Source organism: Hypanus sabinus, unplaced genomic scaffold (genome assembly GCF_030144855.1).
Source record: "Hypanus sabinus isolate sHypSab1 unplaced genomic scaffold, sHypSab1.hap1 scaffold_1127, whole genome shotgun sequence".
Lineage (NCBI taxonomy): Eukaryota > Metazoa > Chordata > Chondrichthyes > Myliobatiformes > Dasyatidae > Hypanus > Hypanus sabinus.
This window is the reverse complement of record NW_026779185.1, coordinates 125,038-137,706: the sequence shown is the minus strand read 5'-3', so window position 1 is coordinate 137,706 and position 12,669 is coordinate 125,038. Positions and strand designations below refer to the sequence as shown.

The 12,669-nt window shown below is 48.8% G+C and overlaps 1 long non-coding RNA gene across 1 annotated transcript; it reads left to right on the top strand.

The window, feature by feature from the left end:
* The first annotated feature begins 1,295 nt into the window (after positions 1-1,295).
* Positions 1,296-6,450, top strand: LOC132386378 (uncharacterized). The gene is made up of 3 exons (XR_009509504.1): positions 1,296-1,571; positions 2,327-2,443; positions 6,321-6,450. It is a non-coding gene; the product is annotated as an uncharacterized LOC132386378 (long non-coding RNA).
* Positions 6,451-12,669: the final 6,219 nt, after the last annotated feature.

Here is a 12,669-nt window from a genome sequence, read left to right as displayed (position 1 = left end):
GTGATGGGACGGTGCGGAGGGAGATTCACTCTGAGTCTGACACCGGGAGTGTGTGATGGGACGGTGTGGAGGGAGATTCACTCTGTGTCTGACACAGGGAGTGTGTATTGGGAAGGGGAGGAGGGAGATTCACCCTGTGTCTGAACCCGGGAGTGTATAATGGGGCTGTGTGGAGGGAGATTCACTCTGTGACTGACTCTCAATCTTCTGTCCCCAGCTGAACCTAATGTATCGTACGTGGAAGTTGATTTAATGACCCCCCTCGGCGCCTCGGGTCCGGAAAGATCGAGGTCAGTTTCATCTTTGTTAGTTTGTCCCTGTTTTCGGTGACGTTTCCAATCCTGTGGAGAGATCTCAGAGCAAACGTACAGTTGACCCTAATGATCCCCTGTTTCAGAATAACACGGAGGGAACTCGTGAGAGAAGGAAGAGCGGGGAACTCTCTTTGATGATCGGTGCGGAGTGTTGCGCCCTGGGAGGGGCGGATTAGAGGTAGCTCCGTGGGTCGTAGTGTGGAAGGAGTGTTGTCGGGAAGATAGCATGGTATGGGGCATGTGGAGGAAGGGACAATGAGGAGCAAGCGGTCTGGTGCGGGAGTGGTGGAGATGTGTTAGTTCCGTGTCGTGAGGAGGGAGGACTGTGGGAGAGACGCTGAGAAGGAGCGCGGTATAAAACCGTAACTTATCTCTCCCTTTTTAACCCCATTCTCCTTTCCCTCTTTTCCTTCTCTCACCTCGTTTCCTGTCTCCCTCCCTTCCCTGTCACTCCCTCACATTACTTCCCCTACTGTGTCCCGCAGTGCCGTTTCTTCGCACTCTCTCATTGCCCCATCTCCCTCCCGTCTCTCTTCTATCACAGTCACCGTCTCTACCGCTCTCGGTCTCCCTCTTGCACTCTTTCGCTCTTTCTCTGCACAGACTTATATCCCCGTAAACCCCGCCCATATTCCCTCCTCTCTCTGTCCCTAACCTGGTCGCGCATCTTCCCTCCATGCCTTCCCTTTCTCTCTATCCAACCCTCTCTCCAGTTCCCCGACGCTCTCCCATCCTCTCTCTTCCCCTCTCACTGAAATTCTTTTCTTCTCGCCTCCCCATCCCATTCCCACTTCCACCATCATTCTCCCTTCTCATTCCCCTCTATTCAACTCTCACGCCTATCACCCTCCTCTCCCCAACACAATATGCACCCTCTCCCCTTTCTCTCCCCGTTTTTTGTCTCGCATTTTCCGGCGCAATGCCAAGATAGCACTCTCCCCTCGCTGTCCATCGTTTTCGCTTTCTGTCTGTCTCCAAGTCTCTGTCCTCCCTCTTTCCCTGTTCTCCCTTACCCTTTCTCTTGCTGTCTCATACCCCCTCTCCCTTCACATACCTTTCTCTCTGTCATCTGTCTCTCTCCGCATCCTCCCTCATTCCCTACCGCACTCACTCTCTTCCTAATCTGCCTGTCTCCCAGAAGGTCTGAAATCCACCTACTCAGAGCTGAACGTTCGGAAAAAGAAACCCCGCGTCGATGAGGACGAAGATCCTCCCATTTCTCGGGACCCGGCGGGTTGTCAACCGCTGCACAAACAGGTCAGAGTCCATAGCGATGACGTCATTTTGTAGCGGTCAGTGTCATACTCCCATGTGTCCAAGTTTCTAAAGCTCCTGCTTATGCCAGTTCTTTTCTCAGCTCGTCCCATAGGCTGACCACCATCTGGGAAATGAAAGGTCGTCAGACGGGCCCGAATTAAATCCCTTTCCCATCTCTCCTTTGACTTGTGCGCTCTTGCCCACGATTCTCTAAGTCTACGGAAAATAACAGTACGCACTCACTGCTCTTTATTTTATACGTCTCTGTGTGGTCACCTTTACCCTCCAAGGAATAAAGTCACAACCTGCCCGACCTCTATCCATAAGTTCCTCACTCCAATCCGGCAACATCCTCGTTCTCCTCCTTCTCCTGCTCTACTCTCACTGGACTTTAATTTCCTGGGCTATATCTTCTCCCGTTTTTGAATAAATGACCAACATGCCAATCCTCCGGAACCTTTCACGTCTCCATTGATGCTGCAAAGAATATCGCCAGAGCTTCAGGCAATCTCTTTCCTCGTCTCCCACAGTAGCCTGGAGTATATTTCGTCCGGTACCGTCCGGCTTATCCAATTTGCTGTTTTCCAAATGCTCAATTACATCCTCATTCTTAACATCTACATGCTCAGGCTTTTCAGTCTGTTGCAAGTCATCACTACAATCACTAAGTTACTGAAGTAAAGTATTCATTAAGTAGCTCCTATTGTCTAACTAAATATTTATTGTGATCATATGGTCCTATGGTCTCTCCACAGCTGCGCAAGAACGGGAGTCTAAAGTGAAAACCGGAAATAGACCGTACCGTCTTATCTGCCTCCTCTGCCTGATTACGTCCGCCTTCATCGTGACAGTGGCCGCTCTCTCGATCCGTGGTGAGTGGAACGGTCTCGGGATAGAGTCAGACCATAAATAAAGAGACTGAAATATATAGAGATTGTAAAACACAACAGTGAAACCAACAACCGCCTTACCATAACACCGATGTAAGAAGGGCAGCATACATGAAGATTAGAAAGCAAGGATCAGCCGGATTTATTGAGGAACGTAGGTTAGAAAGAAAAGAGATGAAAAAGAGGCTGTGGACAGAAAGAAGAAAGCAATAGAAGGCCTTGGCGAGTAGGGTAAACGAAAACCCTCCGACATTCTTCAATTATGTGAAGAACAAAAGGATGACAGGAGTGAAGGTAGGACCGATTAGAGATAAAGGAGGGAAGACGTGCCCGGAGACTGTGGAAGTGAGCGGGGTCCTCAATGAATACTTTTCTTCGGTATTCACCAATGAGAGGGAATTTGATGACGGTGAGGACGATATGAGGGAGTTTGATGTTCTGCAGCATGTTGATATTAGGGGAGAGGAGCTGTTGTAGTTGAGAAAATACATTTGGACGGATAAGTCACCGGGGGCCTGAATTAATATTCCCCAGGCTGCTTTAAGAGGGGAGAGAAGAGATTGTTGAGCCCCTGGGTAGGATCGTTTATATCATCGTTGCCCACGGGAATGGTCCGGGAGGATTGGAGGGAAGCGCATTTTGCCCTCCTGTTCAAGTAAGTAGTTAGGGATAGTCCGGGTAATTATAACCCAGTGAGCGTTACGTCCGTGGTGGAAAAGCTGTTGGAAAAGATTCTTTGTGAATTTGATTGCTTTTGTGAAGGGCAGATCATGTCTAAGAATCCTGATAGAATTCTTTGAGGAAGTGACCAGGCATACAGACGAGGGTAGAGCAATGGATGTGATATACATTGAATTTAGTAAGGCATTTGACAAAGTTCCAAACGGTAGAGCTTATTTAGAACGTCAGAAGGGGTAGGATCCAGGGAGGCTTGGCTAGTTGGATTCACAATGGGCTTGCCTGGAGAAAGCAGAGTGTCGTGGTGGAGGGAGTACATTCGGACTGGAGGGCTGTGACTGGTGGTGTCCCACAAGGATCGGTTCTTGGACATCTACTTTTCGTGATTTTACTAACGACATGGATGTCGGGATAGAAGGGTGGGTTGGCAAGTTTGGAGACGACGCAAAGTTTGGTAGCTCTGTTGATTGTGTAGAGGATTGACGAAGATTGCGGAGAGACTTTGATAGGATGCAGAAGCGGTCTGAGAAGTGGCAGATGGAGTTCAAGCCGGAGAAGTGAGTGGAGGTATACTTTGGAAGGACAAACTCCAATGCAGAATACAAAGTAAGTGGCAGGATACTTGGTAGTGTGGTGGAGCAGAGGAATTTGGGGCAACATTTCAAAAGATCACTGAAAGTTGCCTCACAGGTAGATAGGGTAGATAAAAACGCGAGGTAATGATGCAACTTCATAAAGTTAGGCCACACTTGGAGTACTCTGTCCAGTTTTTATATCCTCACTGTAGGAAGGCTGTGGAAGCGTTGGGAAAGAAACAGAGGAGATTTACCAGGAAGCTTACTGGTTTAGAGAGTATGCATTATAATCAGAGGGAGCTATGGCTTTGCACTTGGGAGAGAAGGAGGACGAGACGTGACATGTTAGAGGAATACAAGATATTAAGAGGAATAGATAGAATGGACAGCAAGCGCCTCTTCCCCAGGGCTCTACTGCTCAATACAAGAGGACATGGCTTTAAGGTGTTCCGTTCCCCGTAACTGGGTTTACAGACCAGCAGAAATAGAAGAATCCGTTGGAGTCTGGTGGTACGGAAAACTAAAGGTGTTTATTAGTAAACTACACAATATAATATCAAAAAGGCAAATATACATATAAAACACGTTAGCAATAATAAACATAGCAGTGTAGGAATGATAATCACCAATAATTAACAAGCGCTATCAATGTTATAGGGATAAATGAATTGTCATACGAGAATATAGAGTTCTGTTCAGTTCATGTGTGTTGAGGTAGTTGTGGTTGATGTATTGTAATTTGTTGGAAAATGTGTGTGTGTGAGAGAGAGAGAGAGAGAGAGAGATGAGAGAGAGAGAGAGAGAGAGAGAGAGAGAGAGAGAGAGAGAGAGAGAGAGAGAGAGAGAGAGAGAGAGAGAGAGGAGAGGGAGAGAGAGAGAGAGAGAGAGAGAGAGAGAGAGAGAGAGAGAGAGAGAGAGAGAGAGAGAGAGAGAGAGAGAGAGAGAGAGAGAGAGAGAGCAAGAGATTGAGCAGCTTGCAGCCAACAAACCTTCTGTTGCTTTCTGATCCCATCGTAACGTTGTGGTCATTCGGTTATGACCCCTCTGTCCTTCAGCTAGACCGTTCTTCTGTGATGGACTCGTCACTCCGGCTGAAATATATAGAGATTGTAAAACTCAGCAGTGAAACCAACAAACGCCTTACCATAACACCGATGTAAGAAGGCAGCATACATGAAGATTAGAAAGCAACTCTAGCAGATGCCCCTGTCTCTGTACTTCATCTCTCTCTCTCTCAATCTCTTGCTCTCTCTCTCTCTCTCTCTCTCTCTCTCTCTCTCTCTCTCTCTCTCTCTCTCTCTCTCTCTCTCTCTCTCTCTCTCATTAGCAGCATAGCAATAGCATTAGTTCATAGTTCTCAAGGGGGGGGGATGGTTAACTCTGCACCCCATTTACATCAGGTCTGTTCAGCACTCATAACAAAGGTAAGGGGTTGGAAGTTCAAGGGGGATATTAGTAGAAGGATTTTATACTCAGAGAGTGGTTGCTGCGTGGAATGTACTGCCTGAGTCAGTGGTGGAGGCAGATAAACTAGTGATATTTAAGAGCCTACTAGACTGGTATATGGAAGAGTTTAAGGTGGTACGTTATATGTGAGGCAGCGTTTATGGGGTCGGCAAAACATTGTGGGCCGACTAGCCTGAAATGTGCTGTACTATTCTATGTTCTGTAACACGGACACACCCCAAACGGTAATAAAACCGTAGCACTGTGTCGACCTTCATAGAGATACAGATCCACTCCTAACCACGACACTGACACGACAGTCTCCGTGACACACACATGGCAGTCACACTGACTGCAACGTAACATCGTCATACCCTTGAACGTGTCACTGATAAACTGCTCAAGTGACACCGACACGCTCTTCACCGTGACACTGAGGTACCGTACACCGTGACTTCTTCACGCTCCTCAACGTGATCCGCTCTGCACCGCATCGTGACAAACACTCAGAAGTCATTTTAACACCCCTTACCGAGACAGTATCACCCCTCAATATAACAGAGATGCACCACACACTGAGGCAATTACCCACACATCATCCTGACACAGGCAAACTTACTAATTCTCAATTACACCTACATTAGTACTCTCCGTGACACCAACACACACATCAGCATGTCACTCACACACACACTGTAGCCATGATACGTCGCTCACCGTGATACAGACATACCCCTCTCGGTGAGATCAGCACACCCCACAGCATAACACAGATACGCCAAACACCCTGACACCAGAAGGCCCTTCATTGAGAATTTTCGTCCCTTGGCATCGCGATAAACTTCACTGTACCCCGGTACACCTGTCCCCTGGCCACAGCCAAAACCTAACACCGTGACACCGATACATCCTCACAGCAACTCGACCTGCCCGCACGATACTGACGCAGAAACGCCATGGGAACAACAACAAACCGTTCACCGGACTTTAATAAACCCCACAGCGTGACATAGACACCCACTCACAAGTGGCGCCGATGCCTCTCACTGTGCCACCAGCGCATCGTGACACTGACACAACACGCTCTGTGATCCGTTGATAGTGTGACGCTGACTCACGTTTAACTGTAAACTCTAAACATCCTTCACAATCTCTCTCAGTATCACAGATTCGTCAGTCAAAGATCACCTCCGACAGAAACTACCATAAGTTAAACTCAACCCTTCAATACAAGCTTTCTGCGCTCAACTCTGATCTGTCTGATCTTAAACGAATGCACAGCGATCTCCGTCACCAGTTCACTGAGATGGAAACGAAGTACAGATCTGTCAACGAAACAAGCTCAAATCTGTGGATTGTTGACCAGCAGAAGAGGTGAGGCATCATCCCCCTGTTTCACCCGCTCCTCATCACAGGACAGGCATGGAGAGAGGAATCGTCACTCTGCGCGTGGCATTAGAGTGTGTAAAAAGATGGTATGGAGGGAGATTCACTCTGTGTTTGACCCGGTGGGTGTGGGATGGAGTGTGAGATTAAGTTTACTTCTGTGTCTGATACTTTGCTGTGTGGTGCGTTGAGAAGATATACAGGGGGAATCATTCTCCCTCTGAAATTTGTAATGTTCGCTGAAGGAGTTTCTTTCTGTGTCTAACAATTGAGTGTGTGATGGGGCCGTGGAGAAGAGATTCACACTGTGTCTGACCAAGGTCGTGTGTGATTAGACTTTGCGGAGAGATCAAAATTATGTTCTCTGACCTAGGGAGTGTGTGAGAGGCGGTGTAGAGGAGCTGCACTCCGTTGGACCCCAGGAGTGTTTGATGAGAAGGTGTGAATGAGCAATACCCAGAATCGGACCCCGTAAGAGTGTGACTGGACGTGTGCAGGAAACTTCACTCCACGTCTAACCGCTGGAATGAGTGACGAGGTCATGGAAAGAGAAAGATTCACTCTGTGTCTGATGCAGTCATTGCGTAACGGGACGTTGTAGAATGAGGTGAACTCTATGCGTGACTCCGGGAGTGTGTGATGGGACAACGCAGACAGGAGCTCAACTCCATCTCTGACCCCAGGAGTGCACGAAAGGCAGTGAGCTTCACTTACGTCTGACCCCGGGGGTCTGTGATGGGTCCGTAGAGAGGGAGATTCAACCTGTGTCTGACCGTGTGTGTGTGTGTGATCGGACGGTGTGCAGGAGCTTAAATCTGTGTCTCACCCCGTGTCTGTATGATAGGACTCTGTTTGACACAGTGTGCCTCAGATGGAAGCTGTGGTGGGAAGAGGGGCTGAATGAGTGCGTTTTTTGGGGGCGGGCATCATGTGCTTTTCCCCTTAACTCCCAACTCATGTCCTCTTGTTTGAATCCCCCAACTCTCAATGGAAAAAGCATATCCACGTCAACTCTATCTATCCCCCTCATAACTGTAAATTCCTTTGTCAAGTCCCCCCTCAACCTTCTACGCTCCCAAGAATAAAGACCTAACTTGTTCCAAAATTTCTCTGTAACTTGATGCTGAAACCCAGGTAACATTCTAGTAAATAAAGGTCTCTTTTTGTTGACATCTATCCTATAATTCGTTGACCAGAAATTGTATACAATTTCCTGTCTGATCATGGCAGTGTAATGGGGTAGTGCTCAGGGAGCTTCACTCCATGTTGGACCCAAGGAGTGTGTGATTGTATGGTGGAGTGAAAGCGTCAGTCTGAGGCTGACCATGGTCATGTGTGACTGAACAGTTTGGAAGGAGCAGCGCTCTGTGTCTGACTCTGGGAGAGTATGATGGGACTACGTTGCCTGTGATGGGACGCAGCCGAGGTAGTTCAATTGCGTATCTCAGCTTGAGAGTGTGTGTTGGGACGGTGTGGAAGGAGATAAATTCTGTGTATGATCCCTCGAGAGTGTGATGAGATGGTGCGGACGGTGCACACTATTTTGTGACCCTGCGCGTGTGTATCGGGAGAGTGAGAAAGAGCTTCACTCCATATCTTTCTCCGGGTGTCAGTAATCGGACGGTGCTGAAGAACTACACTGTGTCTGATCCTGGAGTGTTCGATTGGACACAGTGACAGTAGCTTAACTCTGTGTCTCAATCCGTGAATGTGTGATGGGACGGAGTGGTGGAAGCTTCCCTCTGTGTCTATCCGCAAGAGTGTCCTTTCCTTTGACAGTGAGCAATGTGCAGTCTGAACCAATGTGTGTGTGATGGTGCCATGGAAAGACAGAGAGAGAGAGAGAGAGAGAGAGAGAGAGAGAGAGAGAGAGAAGAGTCAGCGCCTCCGCACAGTCAGAACCAACAGTCTCGGGGTCCCACAAAATATAGCTCGCCCCTAACCCTCACAACACACACTCACTTGATCAGACACAGTGTGAGGCTCACGCAACACGGTCCCATCACACACTATTAGTGTCAAAAACAGAATCAACAGACACTTTATGTCTGACCCCGGCTGTACGATGGGATGGTATGGAGAGAGAATCAGTCTGTGTCTGACAGCGTGAGTGTATCAGGGGAGGGGGGAAGATAACCTCAATCTGTGCCTAACGGGAGTGTCTATGATGGATGATGTTGATGGTATTTCACTCCGTTCCCGATCCTGTGAGTCTGTGATGGGACGTTGTGGACGGAACTTCATTCTGTGTCTCTCGCCGGGTGTGTGCGATAGGACATTGTGGTACGCGATTCACTCTGCGTCTTGACCCCGGGAGTATGTGATGGATGGTTTGCGGGAAGTTTACTGTACCTGATCCTTGATAAGGTGCGATTGGTCGGTGTGTGGGGAGATTCAGTCTGTTCTTGACCTCAGCTGTACGTCATAAGAACGCATGGAGTAAAATTCACTCAGTGTATCACACCGGGTGTGTGTGATGGGTAAGTGAGAAGTGAGATTCACTCTGAAGTGAGTGAGGGAGTGAAGGGAGTCTTACTGTTCTCTGTTACTGATTTCCAGAGCAAACGTCTACAAAGGACTGGTTCACAAATAAAGACCAATGTTATTACTTATCCACGTTTGGAACATCTTTCCGCACAGCGATGCGAGAATGTGCAAACCGTGATTCATGGCTGCTGGAAATCAATTCACAGGATGAAGCGGTATGTGTCACAGCACGGAAAGATTCCACAGCAACACAGGGATCATTACACAACCGCGGGGTCAGACACAGAATTAAAACGCAAAATGCTCTCCGTCTCGCAATCCGGGGGTCAGACACAGAGTGAAGCAAGCTCCCCACCATCTTGTCACATACTCGACGGGGGACAAAGAGAGTGAATCTCCCTACTCACCGTCCCATCACTCACTGCCGGGATCAGACACATAGTGAATCACCCTCCTCACCGTCCCATCAAACTCTCCCGGGGTCAGACACAGAGTGAATCTCCCTCCACACCATCCCATCACACACTCCCGGGGTCAGACACAGAGTGAATCTCCCTCCTTACCATCCCATCACTCACTCCCGGGGTCAGACCCTGAGTGAATCTTCCTCCCCAGCGTCCCATCACACACTCCCGAGGACAAACACAGAATGAATCTCCTTCGACACCGTCCCAGCACACACTCCCGAGGTCAGACATAGAGTGAATCTCCCTTCACACCGTCCCAGCACGCACCCCGGGTTCAGACACAGAGTGAATCTCCCTCCACACCGTCCCATAACACACACCCGGGGTCAGACACAGAGTGAATCTCCCTCCACACCGTCCCATCTCACACTCCCGGGGTCAGACACAGAGTGAATCTCCCTCCACACCGTCCCATCACACTCTTCCGCAAATTGATTTCGATTCTCCGCATTAATCTAAGGAATTAAATTTTACAGGGTTTTGTTTTCCACTCTCTTGTCGACCAGAACTTTGCTTACTGGATTGGACAATGCGCAAACGGGTGAGATTTGGACTGATCTGTGGGAGGGGAGATGGGAATGACACTCTCCTGAGGGGAGAAAATGCGATTAGTTTACGAACTGAAATAGGTTTGTGGGATGATAGCGGGGCAATTGGATTTTTTTGTCGGGAGAGGATGATACAAGGGGCATTTTTTAGGGAGCAGTATGTGTATGTCGCGGGACAGGGCAGTAAAATATTTTGACGATTGTCAGTGGGCTCTGGGAATTATTTTGGTGACTGACACACGTCAGTGGGTGAAGGAGGCAGAGTCGGATTAGTTTGACGACAGGCCTTACTCTGTGAGAAAGAGTTATGCAGCAGAATCAGTTTGGGGTCTGACAGTGATCTGGGGGGACAGCGTGTGACAACTGGATTAGTTTGCAGACCGATACGGGGATCTAGGCACAGAGTTGGTCAGTGGGTGCAGATTGCGGACTGACGCAAGGCTGAGAGAGCGGTGAGGGACAATGAGATTAACCAGGGGACAGACATGAACTGTCGGGAGAGGAAGGGCCGTGGGATGGAATTGGGGACCGACACAGGGCTGCATGAAGAGAGTGTGTCTGCGTGACTAATTTCGGTACCGCGGAAGTCTAAGGAGAGAGGATGGGAGAGTCGGAGTAGTTAGGGGACTGAAATAGATCTGAGAGGAGAAAGCGGGTGTGTTCCATTCGCATTGGGACTGCCACAGGACTGTGGGGACCGCGGGACGACGTGTCGGAGGCTGTGGGGGAGGTGGTGTAGTTCGATTAATTTGGTGACTGGCACAGAGCAATGTGGAGACATTGGGATACTGGAATTACTTTAGGAACGACGCAGGGCTGTAGTTATTGCCGAGTTTAGCGGGACCAGTTTGGCGACGGTCTCGCTTTGTCCGCCGGATCTGTTTTGTCTCTGTTCAAAGTCTTTTAACCATTTATTGATAGGAATTTCGACTTTGGTCTGCTGTACATGGTGTCCTCTGGAAGTTCCTCCTGCAGTGATTGCAAATCGACTAGAAGGGGTGACAAATGCCTTCATCATAAACATCGCTTCATCTGCGAGAAGCCCACGCGCTCACGACCAGATATTCCTGAAATGATCCAGGTTCTCTGTCAACAGCCCGGAGAGACGAATTGAATCAAATGATTACCCTGTCTTTCCCTTCCTTATCTCACCTCCACTCTCACTCACCCCATCTTCTCAAGATCCTCCCCGCAGTCTCTAACCCTATCTGCTGATCTAATCTCCTCTTTTCGCAACCCGATTCTCCGCGCCGCACATAGACAAACCCCACTTTCAATCTACCCCGCTCATTCTCGCCATCTATCTCTCATATCCCATTCTTCCTCACGCCTTCTAAATCTCTCTCTACCCCCTCTGCTCACCCTATTTCTTCGACCTTTCTCCGTCCGCTGTTTCTCCGCTCCCTCTTCCAACCTCTTTTCTCTACCCCTCCCGATTCTCCCTCTGTACCGCACTCTCTCCCTCCCTTCTCCGTCCCTCCAACACCTCTGTCTCCCTGATCTCTCCCTCTTTCCCCTTTCCACCCACTCTCACCTCAATCCTGTTCCGTCTGGTTCTCGATGCCCCAACTCTGGGTAAAAAACTTTGCGCATTCCCTCTGACTGTGCCCCTCTTGAGTTTATGCAACTGTGTAACGTTATAGCTACGCTCCAGGGAATAAAGACCCCTTCCTCTCTCCATATTGGTCCCCCGAGTCCCGGCAATATTCCTGTAAATCTGCCTGTTCATTCTTTCCGGCTCAATGCCGTATTTCCCTGAGCAGAGCGACCAAAACTGGGCGGGCTCAGCGACGTTGTACCACGGCAACATAACCCCCCGACACCTCTACTCAGTGTCCAGACCAGTGAAGACCAGCCGCCCAAGTGTCCTGTCCACTCGCATCGGATGATTTCCACCGGAATCGCTATTTGATTTATTATCTGAGACTCACACGGCCTGGAATTACTCTTTTTGCAACATCATTATGGCGCAAAGATGTAAAATTAATGTAAATTACAAATTTTAAGAAGTACTGCAAAAAAAGTCGAGTTATTTCTCGTACGTTCAGAGAATTAGGCCATCGATTATGCTCTGCTATTTCCCCATCCCTGATCCATTTTCCTCTCACCCCAATCGCCCGTCTGCTCCTTGTCTCCCTTCATGCATTGTCCAATCAGGAATCTATAAACCGCTGCCTGAAAATCATCCAAATGGCTGGACCTCCCCGGCTGTCTGCGGCATTGAATCCCGCAGATTCACCACGTTCTGGCGAAGGGAATTCCCGCACATCGCCTTTCTACTTTCGGGGTACATTGTTCTCAGCGTGTGCCTTTTGACCTGGACTCTTCTACCATAGGAAACATCCTCTCAACATCCACTCTCCCGTGGCCTTTCAATATTCAATAGCTTTCGAGTGGCTCAGCCCTCCGTCTTCAGCATGACAGTGATCCCAGAGCCATCACACACTCCTCATATAATAACCTTCCAATGTCAGCACATCCCTAGTTGGATAAGGAATACAATCCGACTCACAATACTCCAAAAGTATGCCCCACCGATGCGTTAGGAAGCCTTACAATGACAACATATAAACACTTAAACGTATAACAATTACAGCACAGAAACAAGCCATCTCGGCCCT